This window comes from Solea solea, chromosome 12, assembly GCF_958295425.1.
Source record: "Solea solea chromosome 12, fSolSol10.1, whole genome shotgun sequence".
NCBI lineage: Eukaryota > Metazoa > Chordata > Actinopteri > Pleuronectiformes > Soleidae > Solea > Solea solea.
Window position 1 is genome coordinate 6,672,743 of NC_081145.1, and position 21,692 is coordinate 6,694,434.

Genomic DNA, 21,692 nt, shown 5'->3' on the forward strand with positions numbered 1-21,692 from the left:
TTCACATTCCTCAGGATAGAGTCACCAATCACCAGAGTTTGCTTCCGAGTCTGTGTGGTGCTCAGTGGGGAAAACTTATTAGAGGTGTGAAATGGTTGGTGGTGAGCAGGACATTTAGGTTTAGCACTACACCTCTTATTACAGACAGACAGTCTCCCAGCTGCATGGGAGCTGCTGAGGAGGCTAATAAAGCTGCACTGGCTGCAGGGAACTGGTTATAGCTGACTTTGCTTCCCAGAGTTTCTACCTCATTGTGCAGTACCACAGATTACATGATCACAAATGTCTGTTTTCCACTTTGGCTGAGACAATTAAGCTTTATCCTGCATCACTAAAAAGAGTCAAAATATTTCAATTCCTTATTCCCCATAAACTAGAAAGACAACTGATGGTGTTGACTTCTCTGTCGCACCCAACCCACTGAGCTCACTGACAGACAACCTCCCTATATAGCACAGCTGATTATCATCAGCTCACAGGTGTCTCCAATGGCTCCTGATGAACCTAGTTTTAGTCGATCTGTAACAGTGAGAGAGAGATTAAATAAAATATGTCATGGTTCATAACATGAACACCAACCTGCGGGAGAAATTTGCCATGCTTGAAAAGGTAACTAAATTAACACTTTCAACATTATTGGATCCCCGATTCAAAGAGGTGGGCTTTTGCAGCACAACAAGCTGCCAGGCAGCGGTGGAAAGGCTCACCAGAGAAATAATGTCCAATAAAAATACATTATATTACATTATCAAATAAAACTTTGACATGGAGTGATGGAACTTGTTCAAATGTTATTCAGCATGATCAGAAATGTAAATAAAGGGGGAGTATATTTTCTGGCAGCAGGCTGAAATAATAGGCTTTCCCTTATAACGTGTTTTTGAAGGCTAAATGTCTTGTCTGTTAAATTTCTTCATGGTTTTATGTTGGAAGTGTTAAAAAGAAATTTGGAAGGGCAATTAAAGTTATTTTACAACTGTCCAAAGATGATGATGATATAATAATGCATGTATATAGCACTTTATATTTATACAGTATTTAAAAAGAAAATGCTCAGCCACTTAACATCAAAAGTGCTATGAGTAAATAAATAAAATCATATATACAAGTTAAATTCAAATGGCAACTCCCCAAACTCACTTGTTGTAATACCGAAATATTAAGTTTTTTTTATGGGTAAGTTTCATTTTGCAAAAAGAAAAAGTTACAGGAATGTGCAAAATTTAGTCAAGTAAAATGTTTCTTTATCAGCTGTGTATTAACACTGACAAATGGCAAGAGGACATCGCCATTGCATTGCAGTGATTAAGTTTGACAACACAAACTTAATCACTTAGATTACTTGGATTACCCTAACCCTCCTATGCATTCAAAACATAGTTGATTATAAAAGAATGAACAAGACAATCTGCTACATTCATATGTTTGGATTTCACTTAAGTAAATAAAATATTTCATCTTTCAAGAAAATTCTAAAACTATGGACATTGGTCTGGACACACACAGACATCTACCTACACACACACACGCACACACACACACACAGAAAATGTATTTGCAGACTGTTTATCTCCAGTAGTAATTAAGTTCTCATTTGTTTTGTTTATTTTTGAAAATTCAATCATAATGTGGAACCAAGTTTGATAAAGAAGGAATAAAAGTTCATATAAAAAAAGTATTTGAAAGGATGAAAAACAGAACACAATCAATGGAAGCTCTTAGAAAATGTGTACGAATTTTAGTTTTCACTTTGTTATCCATGATGTTTTGAACATTATATGGTTTTGGGTCTGTTCAAACATTTTGAGCCACACACTTCACCCTGTTCATCAGGAGTCATTGGAAACACCTGTGAGGTGTTCTCTCAGCTGTGAGCTGATGATGATCAGCTGGGTTATATAGGGAGGAGGCTTGTGGTGGTGAGATCAGTGGGTTGGATGCAACAGGAGGTTCAACACCATCAGTTGTCCGTCTCATTTATGTGGGAAAAGGGAACAAAATGTATTTTTCATGTCTTGAAAAAACATTTTCATGGTTGGCCACACTTTAGTGATGCTCACTTTTTATTTTAATTTTCATTTGTCTACTCTTGTAGATTTATTTGGTAGAGATGGGCAAATGAAACCTTGTGAAGCTTTTGAGACTTCTTCCTGATTGTACCAAAACAAGATTTGAAGCTTCAAAGAAAGACCCTACCAGTGACATCTAGTGGTCAACTGCAATTATAGCAGCAATGAACCTCCAAATGATTCACACATCATTGATTCCAGTTCAACACAAAAGCAATAACGTTATTAAGCAGTTTGTCGTCATTATAAGAATCATTGTTCACATGTGAAAGTGCTACTATATAATGTCAATTGACTAATTAAATGTGTTGTCCTATTATTACCTGTAATTACTTGAAACGTGTTTTGGAGGTGTATCATTAAGAACATGATTGTGATGTAACACATAATATGAAAAGATTCAAATGCAACATTGTAGAGGTACTTTTGTGAATATGTGGGATTGTGCTTGTGCTACAGTGTCAAAATAAAATGTGCATCCATGTGGCTGTCCAGTAGGTCCCAGAGGCTGTTGCTCTGGACAGGGGATGGACCCTCTGCAGGTGGCAGTGGCAGAGCCGGTGCAGGCATTATATTGGTGCATTCTCTGGTGAGCCTTTCCACCACTGCCTGGCAGCTTGTTGTGCTGCAGAAACCCACCTCTTTGAATTGGGGATCCAATAATGTTGAAAGTGTTAATGAATTTACCTTTTCAAGCATGGCAAATTTCTCCTGCAGGTTGGTGTTCATGTTATGAACCAAGTTACTGGCTATGTGGTGTGTTACTGAAGCACACAGTCTTGAAACTTAGTGCTTCAGCATCTTTACAATGGGGATCACCTTTGATCCAGACAGCCTCCTCTCTGTGGACATCTCTTCAGTGGCCTGGTGGAAGGGAGAGAGGACTGAGATGCACTGATTGATTGTGTCATAATCCTCAGCAGAAAATGGCAGGAGGGGGGCGTTTAGTCGGCTGAGGGTTCCACCCAGGGGCTCCCTCTGCTCGTACAGCCGCCGGAGCGTTGCGGCGGCTGTTGCAAGTTTGTGCTCTGGTCGGCCCATCTGTCGCTGTATTTCACAGAGCTTTTCTTTTGCTGTAGTGCTCGACTTGAAATGCCCCACGATTGTACGTGCCCTGGTGCGTATGTCACCCAGGTCAGATGTCTGTGACAATGACTTCTTCAAAGTGGCATTGGCCTCTGCAATATGTGCTGCAGTGTGGGACCAGGGGAATTGCTTGACACCAAGCAGAACAATTTTGAGCTGGACCTCTTCTGTGAAAAAGTGCCCAGTCATTGCCAAGTAGGCATCCATGTTAATGGAGGTCCACATATCTGCTGTTAAACAGATAGTGGACGCCTTCGAAACTTCTGCTACGGCCTGGTCTTGTATTAAATCTTATTTGGATTCAACTGAAGAATAGGTTGTATTGAATAGTTACAATACTAGAAGGGTCAGCAGGGTGAGCTTTAGCGGAGGTGCTTGGGCTGAGAAGTTGCTGCATGCTCATGCTTGGCACGAAGATGCCACAACATAGAGGAGGTGTTATTTCCATACACCAGCTCTCGTGAGCATATGAGGCACTGAACCTAAATTTAAAAAATACATTAAGAAATGTATTTAAACGTGATATTGAAACAGTCAAGATAATATGAAGTTGAAAATGTTACAAGCTATATCATAACATTCATTTTCTGTAACCATTACATCCTTGCAAGTGTCGTGGGAAGATGTAATACCATATTAAAGCATATTATCTTAGAAAACACCTACCTTGGTGGGTGACACAACTTCGAATTGTTCCCATACCCGGGATCGCTTTCTTCCACTCGGATTGTCCGTCACTCAAGTAGGCTAGTCGCTCAGAACGCTATGAAGCAGGGGGGAACACTGGGCATCTCGCGTCTAGTTATAATGAATGAAGCCGCGCCAAAGTTTTGAATCAATCGCCTCACTACCGTTGGTTCGTTGTGACGTATGAAGCTTCAAACGTCATCGGTCACGTGATCGGGGAGATTTGAAACAAGCCTTGACGAGCGTTTCGAACCAGCCTGCTTCAATAGAGTGAAGCAGGCTTCGGAGTCTTTGTCAAACGTCCCATCTCTACGAATAATCCCCTGCCACCTTTTAGAAAAAGCCTGTTTTATTTTCATTGGGATTTGACAAACATTAAAGCGTCTCAGCTCTGTTTTACTTGTTGAAACAAGATCTCCACTGTTTAACTTGGCTTGATTTCTAAGCTTCCATTGTGTACAAAGTTATAGAGGAAAATTGTATCTGGGCAACTACAATCTTACTTGGATTTCATAATAAAATAATGAACAAGACAATCTGCTACATTCATGTTTGGATTTCACTTAAGTAAATAAAATATTACATCTTTTTTATAGTGGAGACAGTCATTGTGGTGGTCTCAATTACTTTCAAGGCAATGTCCTGCCTCATCACACTCGGATCATTGCATGAATTTAGTGTTTGTATAGTACATGGTATTTAATGTCTGGCGTCTTGAATAATAAGTATGAAGCATGTGTATAGGCATTTACTTAGAAGATCAAACTTTGTAAAGCGCTGTGCTTCACCTCCAGCCTGGGAATTTTTGTTTGTTTTTGTCTAAGATGGAGGTTGGGGATTGGCCTGGAGTTCCCAAGGCTGTGGAGGTAAGGGCAGATTGTGTGAAATGTATTCTGCTCTTAAATGAGTGTAAACAAATGTCACTGTTTACCTTAGTAGTAGATGGTCAATATTTACGTTCAAGTGCATATGTTGTATTTTTCAATATTTGATTCCCTGAGAAGTATCACAAGTCCAGGCTGTTATAAATGTACAAATGCAGCCGTGTTTACAATGTGTAACAAGTTGTTTTTTTTGTTTGTTTTTTTTTTTCATCAGGAGGTCTTTGTGGAGCGTCCACGCAGACGCATTGTTTTCAAGAAGGTGTTCTTCTCAGTGGGTTTGTCATTGTTTAGATTATGATTTTTTTGAAGAATTTTGTTAGCGTTAGTGCACAAACATTGTGGCAGTTGTAACATAGTGATGAAGTTGTTGTGAAGTCATCAGTGAGTCTAACATTCATTGTGTTTTCTAGGAGGGGGCAGCTGCAGATGGTGTGAAGGTGATGAGTGGACCATCACCTGACAGTCCTGTGACCATTGAAGACCATCCCTGCTCTGCTCTGCACAGCTCCCCAGACCTCATCCAAAGTAAAGTCACTGCGAATGTTGATGCTTTCTTTGTAATGTGTCATGCTGGGTCTGTTTAGGTGAAGAGGAGATCATAGTGGTCTCTGATACAGACAGTGAGGGTTCCATTTCTTTTGGGGGTTTTGATACTGTGCGTTCTGAGGGGATCTTTTCATCAGGGGGATAAGCATTTTAAATATGGAGGTGTACAGTGTTTGGCTGCCATGGCAATGCATAAGATCAAGAGTGTGTTTTCTTGGCAATCAAGACATCTGGACAATGCTGTCGTTTGTGGTGACAAGATCTACACATCTTTGCGTGACAATAACATGATTTGTGGTGGGCACACTATGCCGTGAACTCCAGAGTTACCAAAGCAGTTAGACGTGGCCATAGTTATGAGTTTGATTATGGTGACTTTGTGAGAGGAGAGGTCATTGAGGCAGGTGTGTTCACAACTCTGAAGGACGGTTTGGAAAAGATGTGTATGGAATATGACACATGCTTTTTCACTTTCTTGTCCCATACTTGTGGGATTATTAGGCAAGGAGAACAGTTTGCTGTTGACTCATGTACGCAGTGCAGATGGGATGGTGCATCCCAAAGGAAAGAGTGTTGTGTATTTTAGTAGTCTTGAACACTTGATTCAGCATGTCAGTTGTTTTGCTGCAGGATTCAAAGAGACACACAAGTTGTTTGAGATTGCTGGTGTTCGTGTCACTTTGAAAGTAGATATAGTGGTGATGTTTGCCAGTCATCGTCAGGTAAGATTTGTGCAAAGCGCAAGGTTTCCATGCCTACTCGTAATTCAACGAGGGTTAAAAGGAGTGATCCAATTGATTCAGATGTAGCATTTGTAAGTGAGATTACAGCTAAGGAATTAGTGTTTGACCCTGTTCGCAATGATGTGCGCAAACTTTGTGACAAATTAAATGTGGAGTCAGAGAAAGTTGATGTGTCTTCAATAGTTGGTGTATTGGGGGCTCCGTGCAAAAAGCACACAATAGTAGGTGATGGTAATTGTTTCTTTAGATCAGTAAGTCAAGCTGTGTGTGGTTCACAAAAGAATCACAGGAAAATCAGATTAGCTGTAGTTAAGCAATTAGAAGCTAATGCTGCAGCTTATGGAAGTATTTTGAGAAGTGAGTTCTCTTCTGTGTTGGAATATGTCAATAAGTCAAGAATGTGTTACGTTGGCAGTTGGGCGACAGAGGTCGAGATTCAAGCAGCAGCAGATTGTTTAGGAGTTTCCATTTTCACTTACATTGGTGATCGCTGGCTTGAATATAGTTATAAGAATAGGCAGTGCACTTAGATAATGTCAATGGTAACCACTATGAGACTGTTTGTGTTCATCAGCCACAGTCACAGTTTTGTTATGGTTACTGCAAAGTAGGTGAGGCTACAACAGGCTACAGTCTTAGACAGCACTGTAAAGTAGAGGCACAGGGAACAGACAAGATGTGTACTTCTAATGTAAACTATTGTTTTTCTAAATATCTGAAGAGTACATATGTCTTCAAAAAGAATTCATTATAGAGAAAATATGTTTGAAGTTGAAACGTCAGGAATGGTCTAATGTAAAATACATGCATGATGTCAGCTATGGGGAAAAAAGAATGACTTAAATAAATTAAAATATACACAAGATGTCAGTCTTAGAGAGAAGAAGCATTTAAGTAAAGTGAAGTACACACAGGATGTCAGCCATAGAGAGAAAAAGAAGCATTTAAATAAAGTGAAGTACACACAAGATGTCAGCCATAAAGATAAAATGAAACAGAAAATAGGTACTGTTTAAATGTGAGTTACAGACAGAAGAAAAGGAGTAGTGTAAGAAAGTACAATAGTAATCCAGAGTTTCAGGAGAGTGTTAGCACAGGGAACAAATTGAAAGACAAGGCCGTAGATTTTGATTTTGTCATTGAGCAGTTTTCTAAAGTGAAAGATGGACCAGATTTTGTGTGTTTGTCAAAGGTTGTTTAAATATCAGGTGTTAAACTGTAATAAAAGTCACTATAACAAGTGCAGACGTGGCGTTAATTGCAGCAAAATGTATTTCAGAGGAGTTTTGTCGAACACAATGACAGTGTATTACAGGACAGTGATGGTGTGTAGAAACGGATGAAACACCTGCTGAAGCTGATGATGATCTGTTGCATGACAGGCAGCAACATTGTATGTTCCAAGACACTTGTCTCATGCCTGTAGATATTGGTCAGGAAACACTTGATCAGTATTTTGAGGGCGCTTTGAATGTGGCTCCAGCAGAAGGTAATAGTCCTGTGAAATTGCTTTCTAATCGTGAAAATGAAGCTAAATGTTTTCCAGTGTTTCCACAGGGACATTCTGTGTTTCATAACAGAGACCATCGGTTGACTTTGTCGCGTTATCTTAACCGCATTCTCCATGCTGATGGCAGGTTTGCGCAGAATGTGGAGTATATATTTTTTGCACAGTACATGTCAGAGTTGGAGCAGGTTGTGTCAAATGTGTCCATAGCTTTGAGGAAAGGCAAAGTAAGTCATGTTTCTAAGAGTGAGGGATTTTGTGAATAATGAGGGGTCTTTAAGGAAGTTGTTAGTTTGATGATGGTTATCGTTTCCTTAAGCCTATTAGAGGCACTTCTTCATTTTGGCAGGCAGCGCAACGGGATCTACTTGCGTGTGTGTGTCAGCTTGGTGTGCCTACTTGGTTTTGTTCATTTTCTGCAGCAGACATGCGCTGGACTAACTTACTCAGTAGTATTTTGAAACAGGAAGGGAGAGAACAGACAGCTGAAGAGTTAGTGGGCAGACAAATGCGAGTTGTTGCGTCGTAATCCTGTAACTGCAGCTAGGATGTTTGATTTTCGGTGGCATTGTTTGTCTCCTTCAAACCCTATAGGTAAAATCAAGGACTATTTTTATCGTGTTGAATGTCAGCAGCGCGTGTCTCCACATGTTCATTGCCTGTTTTGGATCGAGAATGCTCCCTTAATTGACAAAAACACAGATGAAGAGGTAGTCGAGTTTATTGTAAAGAGTGTGATTTTGAAGAAAGAAAGGCTCATGACATTTTGAAAGACATTAAGGAAGCACTGTCGGATGAAAATCAGAGCTTTGATACAGTGGAACAGTTGTTTGAAAGTTTAAATATAACTCGGGAAGCATTTGAGGATGCATAAAAGCGGAAGACTACAGGTACCAAAGTGGTGTTAAACAGGCAGGTGAAAGAGGCTTGGGTTAACCAGTATAGTAAGCAACTTTTGAAATGTGGAATGCAAACTTGGACATTGTGTGTGCGCGCGCGCGCAATTTCATACATTTCTAAGGCAGAAAAGGAAATGGTGTTATCAAATGTGCAAAGGGAAGCAGGTAAGGACGGTAATGTTAATGCAAAAGAGGCTCAGGAAGCAGTTTATAGGTTGATTAACATGCATCTGAAGGAGTGTTCTAGAAAGGTCACGTTTGTACCGACAGGGGAGAATATAGTAAAGATGAGTTTAACCTTTAAATGTGTTAAAACAAAAGGCAACTACTGATGACATTAACAAGAACAGGCCTTATGACAGTACGTTTATTGACATGTGTATTGTAACGTTTGCTTCTGAGTATCGTGTTGTAAGTAAATATGAAAACAGCAAAATTAAATTGCATTGAGCAACAAGTGTGTCAGGACAAAACCTGACAACCTTTAATTGCTGCATACAATCTGAATGCAGCAACAATTCACCACACCTCCAGTATTGGAGAAGATGTACGCTTACCGTACACTCCACTGGGTGAGGAAAAAGCTAAATTCATTTATCTGCAAATTTTGATAATAGATGAAATTTCAAATGGTAAATCCCAATCTTTTGGCATATATTCATGGTAGACTACGCCAAATGAAACAGTGGCAACTGGCCATTTGGAAACATTTGTGTTATTGCAATTGGGTATTTTTACCAGTAAGAGGGAAACCCCTGTATGTAGAGGATTTCAATATTGACTTGTGGTCTTTGTTTTCAGTTGTACAGTTAACAGAAGTTGTCAGCAGAAAGACACCGTTTGCAGAATTGGTGAACAGGGTTAGGACTCACAGAAAAGGGACACCAATGTTAAGTGATGTTGAAGCATTGTGAAACTGGTGAAGACAGCTCAGCTTTACACATTTATGCAACAAATGAACGAGTAAGAGTACAATATTCAACGGTTGTATGATGAGTGTCTATTGAAGCTCAGGATTTTCAGAACAGGAGAACAGGGAAGTTGGAGTTAATTCAAGGCCATCATGCTAAAGCTAAGAATACTTCTTTGGCTGAGCAGTTGTTAGGTGTTGGTGCACGTGTGATGTTGTGCCAAAATGTAGATGTGAGTGATGGCCTGGTGAATGGAGCATGTGGTGTTGTAACACATAGTACAATCAGGTGTATGTGAAATTTGATGCTGAGAATTTTTTTTCTATGTCCTCATAATGACAATAAAAACTTCTTGAATCTTGAGAATGTAGGTGCAGAGGAGAAGACAGTCACCAAGTGTTGCAGCCGATTTAGTGGGTTCCACAGCTATTGCGCCAGAGGAGGAGAGAGCGTTTAAGAAAGGTGGCCTGAGACGTCAATATCCACTTAAATTAGCATGGGCGTGTACAATACAAAGTTCAGGGTATCGCAGTAGATGTGTGTTTTGAGAAGATATTTGCAGCTGGACAGGCAATGTTGCTTTAAGTCGAGTCAGGAGTTTTTCAGGGCTGATCATTGAACAGTTTGATGAGAAGATTTATTGTAGGGCTGACAGTAATGATGCTATTCAGACAATGTCTCTATTCTTATTTGACAGTTTGACAGGGCAGCAATTGAGGGCAAGCAGGTTTTGTGTTTTTTTTTATGAATGTGCAGGGTACACAGCAGTTACAGCTTAACTGTATTGCTGTAACTGAGACTTGGTTAGCTGCAGCGTCTTCATTAGATCAGTAAACATTGAGGGTTATAGTTTCATGGTTCACGTAGTTCATCCTACACTAATGATGACCCCAGATTGATTGCATTAAACATGGTGGTGTTGGCTTTTATATTGTGCAAAACATAGAATTTGAGATAATACAAGTCCCTTCTTTTAATTTGTAGTGCATAGTGTCCAAATTTGCTACACATAATCTACTTATTGCAGCTTTATATCGACCACAATGTAATGACTTTATTTAAGGAACATTTATTCTTTTGTATTTGTCATTGCCCCATATGTATGCTGTTGTATTGTCTGATGTGATAATGTTGTGTTGTCTTATATTTTAATTATCTATTTATCCTTGCTGTGCAGATACCCATGTGCCTTGATCTGAAGGTTTCATATCAAGTAGTGATTGTTATGAATTTATTTGATTTTGCATTTATGACATCATGAGGACAATTAAATGAGTAAATACATGTATTACAAACATTAACTGCTAAGGTTTGTCATATTGTAATCCTTTCACTTTCCTGGTTTTTTAATGCAAATGTCATGTAACACTGCAGTTGTAATGTACGAAGTATATTGTAAGTGCTACACCCCCGGACATAAAAACGCTTTAAGTAACATAGCATTTGGTGTTCTTCAGACAGTTTAAAGAGAAACTGCTTAGTCTTAGACAGACACACAAATTGCATGTGCGAGTGATATGAGAACGAGCGAAAACACCAGACCAGAGGCTGAAAGACTCGACCCACGAAAAGCTCAGTTTGGAGGTCATACCAACACTTAAATTGTATCAAAGTTGCGGAGGTGGAAAAAATACATACGACTTTACTTCATTATACCCTACTGTGCAGGCACAAAAGCTACCCCGTCGGTCACCTTGAAAAAATCTTCCGAGATTGGAACTGTCACCACCCCGGGGTTTGTATCATCCAGTACTTCTATATCGCTGCAACAACAAACTAATGTTCCCTTTGTGTCGCACCTACACTGAGATTGAAAAACAGCCTGTCGAATGCAATCATTCTGATTCTGAGAGGTCGGTTTTGGGAACATGGGTCAGTCTCAAGCTGGAAAACGGGTATGTTGTATCCAAAATTGATGAGGTGTGGCATTGTGCTGAGAAGAGTGACAATCTCTTCAAAGGGTATGTAAAAACAATCTTGCAGTGAAAACAGGAGTCTTCAGGTTACCCTTAGTTTTGCAAAAGATGGAGAATCTAAAGCAAAATACATTCAGGATTATTATGAGAAAGAGGGGATACAGCTCAATCCAGAAAAAAAAAAAAAAATCACTGTCAAAGTGTTGCTTAATTCTTTAAGGGGTCATTTCTCAATGCGTGAAAATCAGGCTACATGCAAATGATGACAGATCATTGCCCACTACATGTTTAGTGATGAATACGATGTTAGACAGTTTTCATTTGTATCTGGCCAAAAAACTGAGAATGTCCAGCCAAAAATCATGCGAAACACGGTCGGTATTCCGTGTCTAAAAATATTATAAACAGGGATTGGGTTACAAATTTTAAATTCTATGCTTTTGTATTATACAGGAGTATATAGTATTTTCCAAAAAAGGCCCCAAGCCTCAGACGGTGGTCACAGGATTCTTTTTCCAAGACAAGGATCTGCAACAACAACTTCGCGTCACGCCCCCATTGTGATCTTGGACACTGCCGAGGACGTTTTTGAGAGTTCAACAAGTGGTGCTGTGCCAAGTACCCCAGCATTGAGGTGGTAGAACTGATAACCCCTGGCCATTCTCTACTCAAGCCAAAGAGCTATCGGGTTTACTGAACTGGACGGATGCGACTTTTCCAAGCCAGCACTCAGTAAGAGTCCTGACACTACCATTTCATTGCAGGGGTTGAGGACAGAACAATCAAATTCATCAAGAGGTGTTGATGTCTGTAACTGTAGTGTGTTGAGAAATAATTTATAAGAAAAAAAAGCAATTATTTAAGTGCTAAAGCTAAGGAGCTAAAACTATACCAAAAGGCTTTAGAAATTCAAAAAGAATTAATTAACGTCCGTAATTACCTACAAATATTAAACAATAGGGTTAGATAATTTCAATAAATCTTAACACTAGTGCCCATTTGAAACTGTCTGATTTTGTATCGTTTAATCAATGTCACGTAAATGTACAAGCAAATCAAAATATGGTAGGCGATGCGAAACTGTCATGTTATTGTTGCTGTTTTGACAGTTTCTATTGAGCCATCACCAGGTGTGAAGTTTCACTGGCTACAGGGGAGTGGCCAACACAGCTGTAACCAATCAGCCCCTAATCAGGTGTCTTTTAAAAAGCAGCACTCACTTTGAAGCGGCAGACTCAGAAAGACAAAGGAGTCTAAACTGCCACACTTCTCTTCAGTCGTTTCTTGGAGGAACTAGATGTCCTCCTCTCAAACATCCCAGAAAATGGACCACCACTTGTTCTTCTTGGTGACTTCAACATCCAGTCAGAAGTCATCCGATCTGCTTCTACTTTCGTCTCTTTCCCTCTCCACCAACTCACAAAGCTGGCAACCACCTTGACCTCATCTTCACCAGAAACTGCTCCACCTCCAACCTCAAGGTAACTCCACTTCATGTCTCTGATCATTTCTTCATTATCTACTCTATCCCACTCTCCCAATCTGGTGATCTCATCTCAGATATGGCACTTGTCCGTCATAACATTCGCTCTCTCTCCTCAACTGTTCGATCAGCACTTCCTTCAGCAGACACCTTACTCTTACTTCACAGCGGGTTCGTAAGTCCTCCCCAGCCCCATGGCTGTCTGACTCGGTGCGCGCTGAGAGAGCCACGATACAGGCAGCAGAAAGGAAATGGAGGAAATCAAAACACCCTGACGACCTGCTTTCCTATCATTCTCTTCTCTCCACCTTCACTGCCTCCACCTCTGCAGCCAAACAAGCTTTCTATCAGACTAAAATTAAATCCAAAAAAACTTTTCTCTAACTTCAACCCCCCCACTCCCTTATACCAATTCACTTTGTCAACTACTTCACAAAAGTAGATGATATTCGCCCTTCTTTCTCAACCCCACCTCCTGATCTCACCACTCTACCAACGACAAATTCAGCTCCTTCAATATCCTCTTTCACCCCTTTATCTCATGATCAAGTTCTTTCCCTAATAACCTCTGCCCGCCCCACCTCCTGCCCCCTTGACCCTATCCCCTCTCACCTTCTACAGTCAATTGCTTCTGATCTTCTTCCTTTCCTCACCCACCTCATTAACACATCTATCATCTGGTTGCTTTCCGGACTCTTAAAGAGGCCAGAGTGACCCCCCTCCTTAAAAAACCCACCTTTGACCCGTCTGAAGTAAATATCTACGGACCCGTCTCTCTTCTTCCTTTTCTCTCCAAAACTTTGGAGCGTGCTATCTTTAATCAACTATCCTCCTACCTTCACCGGAACAACCTCTGCTGCACACTGCCAGGGCTGCCTCTCTCTCCTCTGTGCTCATCCTCCTGGACCTTTCTGCAGCGTTTGACACAGTTAACCACCAGATCCTCACTTCCTCCCTTCAAGAACTAGGTGTCTCAGGCTCTGCACTTACCCTACTCTCGTCCTATCTTCAAAACCGGACATACAGAGTATCCTGGAGAGGATCCGTGTCTGAACCCTGTCCTCTAGCTACTGGGGTCCCTCAGGGTTCTGTCTTGGGCCCTCTCCTCTTCTCTCTATACACAACTCTATTGGTTCTGTTATTCTCTCTCATGGTTTTTCCTATCACAGCTACGCCAATGACACCCAACTGATTCTCTGTTTTCCCAGCTCCGACACATGGAGCAGAACGGATCTCCGCTTGTCTGACCGACATCTCTCAGTGGATGTCTGACCATCACCAGAAACTCAATCTCGACAAGACTGAGTTTCTTTTTCTCCCAGGAAAGGGCTCTCCCACCACAGACCTGACCATCACCCTCGACAACTGTGGTAACTCCTTCTCATACTGCAAGGAACCTGAGTGACACTTGATGCCCATCTCTCCCTCACTGCAACAGCTCGATCTTGCAGATACATGTTGATCAGAAGGATACGGCCTCTAACCCAAAAGGCGGCACAGGTTCTGGTCCAGGCTCTTGTCATCTCACGCTTGGATTACTGCAACTCCCTCCTTGCTGGTCTCCCTGCGTGTGCCATACGACCTCCGCAACTCATCCAGAATGCAGCAGCTCGACTGGTCTTCAACTTACCAAAATTCTCCCACACTACACCGCTCCTCTGCTCCCTTCACTGGCTTCCTGTAGCTCCTCGCATCCGCTTCAAGACTCCAGTGCTTGCGTTCCATGCTACAAACGGATCTGGTCCAGCCTTCATCCAGGACATGATCAAAACCTACACCCCAGCCCGCCCTCGCTCTGCATCAGCAGAGAGGATCGCAGAACTCGAGACTGTTCACTGTCCTAGCTCCCAAATGGTGGAACGAGCTCCCTATCGTCATCCGGAAAGCCTCTACATCTTCCGCCGCCGACTAAAAACACATTTCTTCCGACTCGAACTTGACTAAGGACGGGGGGGAAAAAAAAAAAAAAATAAAAAAATAAAATCTATGACTACCAGTTCATAGTTTGGCTTACTTGAAGCGCTTTCTTACTTCTAGCTCTTATTTGTACCCAAATGTTTAAATGCACTTATTGTAAGTCGCTTTGGATAAAAGTGTCTGCTAAATGACATGTAATGTATCTGGTCCCTCAAACAGTGGGAAAACCTTTTGCAAAAACGTTAATTGAAAATGTAAACATTGTATATATTTATTCATGTTGGCACCTTTTGAATGATAATTTGTTAAAGATAAGAGATGTATATTTTGTTGAGGGTTTGCCACCATCTTTGTGAGGATTCTTTGTTACCTGTAAATAAAAACAATTTGTTAATTATTGATGATTTAATGAGTGATGCCAGTAACAATATAGAGGTGCAGAACGTATTTACATCACAGAAATTTAAGTTGTTTATCTTGTTCAAAATGTATTTTTTCAAGGAAAAGTCAGTAGGGTCATTAATTTAAATACCAATTATCGTGTTTTTTTTTTAAAAACCCGAGATAAATCTCAAGTCATGATTATGGTGAGAGAAATGTTTCCAGGTAAGAGTAAGTTTTATAGAAATAGAAATAGAAATAGAAATACTTTATTCATCCCCAAGGGGAAATTGTTTTAACAAAGCAGCAATACAAACAATATTATAAACATAAAATGTAAAATGTGCAACAGTAAGAAAAGAAAAAAGTGCAATAATAAAGAATAAAGGAGTGGCATAATGGAGTGCAATGTCATACAGTAGAAAATGTGCATTGTGCAAATGAGCAGTATTTTTTTTGTACTATTACAGAGAGTTATTGTAAGTTTTGATGGCTGATGGCAGGAATGACTTCCTGAATCTGTCCTTGTGACAGCGGAGCTGTCTGAATCTATTGGAGAATGTGCTCTCCTGGGCCTGGAGGATGTGGTGGAGAGGATGATCGGTGTTATCCATGATGGAAAATAGTTTATTCAGCATCCTCCTCTCCACCACCGTTTCCACGGTGTCCTGTTTGCAGCCGATGATGGAGCCGGCCTTCTTTATCAGTTTGTTGAGTTTGTTAGTTTCGCCGGCTCCAATGCTGCTCCCCCAGCACACCACAGCAAAGAACAGTGCACTGGCCACAACAGACTGGTAAAATAACTCCAACATCTTGCTGCATACATCAAACGATCGCAACCTCCTCAGAAAGAAGAGCCTGCTCATCCCCTTCCTGTACACAGCACCGGTGTTAGCCTTCCAGTCCAGTCTGTTGTTCAGCCTCACACCAAGGAATTTGTATTCCTCCACCATCTCAATATCCTCCCCCAGTACCCTCAAAGGTTGTGGAGCTGTCCTCTTCCTCCTGAAGTCCACCACCATCTCCTTGGTCTTGGTCACATTCAGAATCAGGTGGTTCTCACTGGCCCACTTCACGAAGTCAGATACCACTGTCCTGTACTCCCCCTCCTGTCCATCCCTCATACACCCCACCACCGCAGAGTCATCAGAGAACTTCTGCAAGTGGCATGACACAGAGTCATATTTGAAGTCTGAGGTGTATATGGTGAACAGGAAGGGGGACAGCACAGTTCCCTGTGGGGCTCCTACATCACTAACCACCACATCAGACAAACCACCACCCAGTCGGACAAACTGTGGTCTGCCTGTCAGGTAGTCAGTGATCCAGGAGATGGTGGGCGTGTCCACCCCCACCCCCTGCAACTTCTCTCCCAGTAACAGTGGCTGGATGGTGTTGAAAGCACTGGAGAAGTCAAAGAAAGTGATTCTCACAGTTCCTCCAGCACCATCCAGGTGAGACTGAGCTCGATGCAGCAGATAGATGAGGGCGTCATCCACCCCCAGTTTGGGCTGATAAGCAAATTGAAGTGGGTCCAGTGAGGACTTTACCTGCGGTCTAAGGTGAGCTAAGACCAGCCGCTCCAGCACCTTCATCACATGGGACGTCAGAGCCACTGGGCGGTAGTCCCCGGGTTCACGAGATGCTGATGACTTTGTCTTGGGGACAGGAACCAGGCATGATGTCTTCCACAGCGCTGGGACCATCCCCTGTTGGAGGCTCAGGTTGAAGAGGTGCTGCAGGATCACAGCCAGCTGGGTAGCACAAGCCCTCAGTAGCCTGGGGCTAAGACCGTCTGGGCCTGCGGCCTTGTTCTGCTGCAGTCTCTCCAGCTGTCTTCTGACCTGGGTGGTTGTCACGGAGAGGGGGGGGGGAGAAGGTGGTGGAGGAGAGGTGGAGAGGTGGGGGGGAGGTGATAGAGTGTCCAAGCGGTTCTCCAGGGGGGGCAGAGGGGGGAGAGGTAGAGGCAGGGGGGGAGGGAGGGAGGTGTGATGTGTGGGGGAAGCAGCAGGGGGCTGTGTGGAAGACTGTGAGCTGAACCTGTTGAAGAAGAGGTTCAGCTGATTAGCCCTCTCGATAGAGCCCTCTGTCGGTTTCTCCTTCACGTTAAATCCAGTGATGGTCTTCATTCCGGACCACACCTCCCTCATGTCATTCTGCTGGAGTTTGGACTCCAGCTTCCTCCTGTAGGTGTCTTTGCTCTGCCTCAGCTTCTCCTTAAGGTCACGCTGTACCTTCCTCAGCTCCTCCTGGTCCCCATGTCTGAAGGCCTCTTTCTTTTTGTTGAGGAGAGTCTTCAGATCTCTGGTAACCCAAGGTTTGTTGTTGGGAAAGCAATGGACAGTCCGGGCAGGGAGAACCGTGTGTTCACAGAACCTAATGTAATCTGTGATGCAGTCTGTCATGGAGTTGATGTCCTCCCCATGTGGCAAGCAGAGCGCATCCCAATCCGTAGACTCAAAGCAGTCCTGCAGGGCCATGTCAGCCTCCTGTGTACTCCTTCTCACTGAGCGGGTGGCAACAGGAAGCCTCTTCACTACAGGGACATACCTGGGAGTCAGCTGGACCAAGTTGTGATCAGACAAGCCAAGGGGGGGAAGGGCAGTGGCTGTGTATGCATCCCTAGCATTTGCATACAAAAGGTCAATTGTTTTATTGTCTCTGGTGGGGCAGTCGACATATTGGTGGAAGGTTGGTAAAACAGAGTCCAGGTTGGTGTGGTTAAAATCCCCAGTGATGGTGATAAATGCAGTGGGATGCTGTGTCTGTAATCTGGACACAGCAGAGTGGACACTGTCTACTGCTGCTGCTGCATCAGCTGAGGGAGGGATGTAGACAGCCACAACGATCACGGAGGTGTATTCCCTGGGGAGGTAGTATGGGCGCATTCCCACAGCCAAAAGTTCGATGTCCGGGCTACACAGACGCTCCTTCTCACAAACATGTCCGGGGTGACACCACTTCTCATTCACGTATACAGCAACGCCACCCCCTTTCTTCTTGCCGCTCAGCGCAGCATCTCTGTCCGCCCGCACAGTCTTAAAGCCCGGTACTGCCACGCTGTGCTCGGTGAAGTGCGAGTGCAGCCATGTCTCGGTGAAACACATGAGGCTGCTCTCCCTGAACACCCAGCTGGTACTCACAAGCGCACAGAGCTCGTCCATTTTGTTCCCCAGAGATCTCACATTCCCCGTGATTATTGCAGGTACGGCTGGTTTGTACCTCCTCGATTTGGCTCTCACTTTGGCTCCGGCTCTACAGCCGCGACGCTTCCGCTTCAGTTCCTTCGGAAGTTCGGGCCGTGTTGTGATCAGGAGTGCCGGCTCCCTCAGCGCGATCAGCTGGTCGCGTGTGTGAACAATGCCCCCGCTGCGCTGTGCGTCCGTCTCGCCACCAAAAAGTAAAAAAAAAGTAACAGAAGAGCCACAGAAACCGCACAAAAGTAGCGGAGTACATGGCGCAACTGTTCCGGAAAGTGTCACTCCAGATGCGAAAATAAAAAGTAAGAAAAAAGTACTTAATTTAAAGAAAACGCTAAAACACAAAGGGAGCTGCTGTGTCGAGCTGCCGCTAGCACGGCGCCTAGGACCTGGTCCTAGGCGCGTGGAATGGAATGGAATGGAATGTTTTGAGGATGCTACAGGCATTCCTTTTTGATTGATTACAAAGCTCAAATGCCTGATCTGCATCTCAGAACAGACTTGTTTTCAGACGTGCCTGTTTATTTTCCGAAAAACAAATAAAAACATGTCTGCACGAATCAAGAGGAACTTGTCTTTATTGAAAAATTCCTTGATGCTTCTTCTCAGAGGAAAAGTATTATTAAGAGTGCTTCTGAAGACCTTATTTTAACATTGTGTGAGATAGCATGAATGTTTTAAAAGGTAAAGTACCTTTAAAACCTGCGCAGTATCAAAAGTTATCGAAAAAGGCGGGGATTAGACTCATTGATGAAAGGTGATGAATGTGTTTATTGGAAAAAAAAAAAAAGTGGATTGTTTTCATCAATCCATTTAACACCCTTACATCCTTGATCTCACATAGTCCCCTTAATGAAGCCTCACCAAATGCAAGTTATGACACTTCCGTGCCCAAAGAGATCACCCTTCCCGCCACAAATGGCTCATGCACGTAGAAAAAAAATAAAGTATCTCTCATATTCTTCTTGTGGGCTTTGCTGGACAACCATGTCGAGTCTCAGCACCGCACCTGCCAGCACTACAGTGGACACATCCCTGTAATGTTTTCATAAAATTGTGCATCAAGTGTTTAATGGAGGTAATGAATGCTGTTTAAATAGGCTGCACACAAGTATAATAGGCTTCATGAGGAAAACGTGGACACACAAATGAATTCATGGAATTTGGCACAAATGTCCCTGAATGAATATAAAGCAAGCTGACTTGAGCAGTAGTGAGGTCAAGGAACTGCTGCGCTCCCTGAGTTGCAGCAGTTCCCTCTTATTGATTTATTTACTTTAGGTTGGGAGACAGACAATGGGTTTTTTAATTAATAACTGCTCAAAAAGCAGCACAGAAGCATGCAAGACCCAGTTTTGGTGGTCTGCATCGTTTTACCACGACACACTTTTAATGTGCTAAAATCAATCTTCTTTCTCTTTATGTCCATCAAGCACACAATTTGCCTCATGTTTGCTGTTATTATACCTGGTCTCAAGATCAAATAGAATGTCCCTTTGTTGTATTCTTCTGCTTTATGTTCACCACAATGTGAACACTAAGGGGTGCATTTATGCTGATTTTCCATTGACATTTCTTTCAGTATTTCAAGGTGATGCAAGGAGTAATTTGGTGATCATTGCCTCAGGCCGTTTAAAACAGTATTTGCAAATGTGTTTACAATCTGCACATTTTAGAACCATTGTTCTTTCCAGGCTCTATGAAATTCCTCCAGATTAATGGAACACCCCTTTCTTTCTGATCTACGTAAAGCCTGTTTAAGAGCGCGAGTATTGGAGTTGAACTATGTCGCTCGTCTCCTCTGATTGACCACCAAACAAGGTTATCTATGAGAGCAGGAGTAGAATCACAACCGGTAACTTCAGATGTACTTACATGGCCTGAGCTACTGGGAATATGGTTGTTAGCATGGAGTGGGTGGAGTCTACTCATTTTAACTAACGCAATCTTCTTCGCGTAACTAAGTTAAGTTACATAAAATAAAGCAATACGATTGTAAGTAATGAGATCATTGATAAAAAAAACAGGTTGATGGGAGTGATCTTATATTTAATAGTCCACATTTAAAAGTGGTATTCTTGGAATCCATTTTATTATTGGTATTGATATTTAGAATGTCAATCTCCTCTTCTGTTTATCAATTTATTTACTTTAGTAGGCCAGCAATTGAATGACATGCAGTTATACATGTAATCACTGGTCACTATGGGGAAAAAAGGAAATGTCAGACACCGTAATTTGGAAAATAATGGTGTCCGACGTTGATTTTGCGTACCCACACTCAACATTAACTTGTGTGACCACCGATTGGCTTAATCAGGTGTCATTACGGCCGACATGAATGGTAACTTCACTGAGTCTATGGTTGTCCTTAGCCAGCCGTTTCAGACACTGTCGCCTGCTCTGGCCTTGAGAAAACACATGACTGGTCGCTGGTGTTGCCATTTTCACATTCCTCAGGATAGTCACCAATCACCAGAGTTTGCTTCTGAGTCTGTGTGGTGCTCAGTGGGGAAAACTTATTAGGAGGTGTGAACTGGTTGGTGGTGAGCAGGACTTTTACGTTTAGCACTACGCCTCTTATTACAGACAGTCTCATAGCTGCCCTGTTTGTCTCCCAGCTGCATGGGAGCTGCTGAGGGGGCTAATGGAGCTGCTGCTATGTGGTCTGCACTGGCTACAGGAAACTGGTTATAGCTGACTTTGCTTCCCAGAGTTTCTACCTCATTGAGCAGTACCACAGATTACATGATCACAAGTGTCTGTTTTCCACTTTGGCTGAGACAATGAAACTTTATCCTGCGTCACTAAAAAGAGACAAAATATTTAAATTCCTTATTCCCCATAAACTAGAAAGACAACTGATGGTGTTGACTCCTCTGTTGCACCAAGCTCACTGGCAAACCTCCTCCCTATATAGCACAGCTGATTATCATCAGCTCACAGGTGTCTCCAATGGCTCCTGATGAACAGCGTGAACCTAGTTTTAGTCGATCTGTAACAGTGAGAGAGATTAAATAAAATATGTCCCATAAAACTTTGACATGGAGTGATGGAACTTGTTCAAATGGGGGAGTATATTTTCTGGCAGCAGGCTGAAATAATAGGCTTTCCCTTATAATGTGTTTTTGAAGGCTAAATGTCTTGTCTGTTAAATTTCTTCATCGTTTTATGTTGGAAGTGTTAAAAAGAAATTTGGAAGGGCAATTAAAGTTATTTTACAACTGTCCAAAGATGATGATGATATAATAATGCATGTATATAGCACTTTATATTTATACAGTATTAAAGAAAAAAATGCTCAGGCACTTAACATCAAAAGTGTTATTTACAGTAAATAAATAAAATCATATATATGTTAAATTGATAAGTTAAATTCAAATGGCAACTCCCTAAACTCACTTGTTGTAATACTGAAATATTACATTTTTTTATGGGTAAGTTTCATTTTGCAAAAAGAAAG

General features: G+C 42.1%; 1 pseudogene; it reads left to right on the top strand.

Moving 5' to 3' along the window:
- Positions 1–4,666: 4,666 nt before the first annotated feature.
- LOC131469969 (uncharacterized) lies at positions 4,667–10,394 on the top strand (annotated as a pseudogene).
- The last annotated feature ends 11,298 nt before the right edge of the window (positions 10,395–21,692 follow it).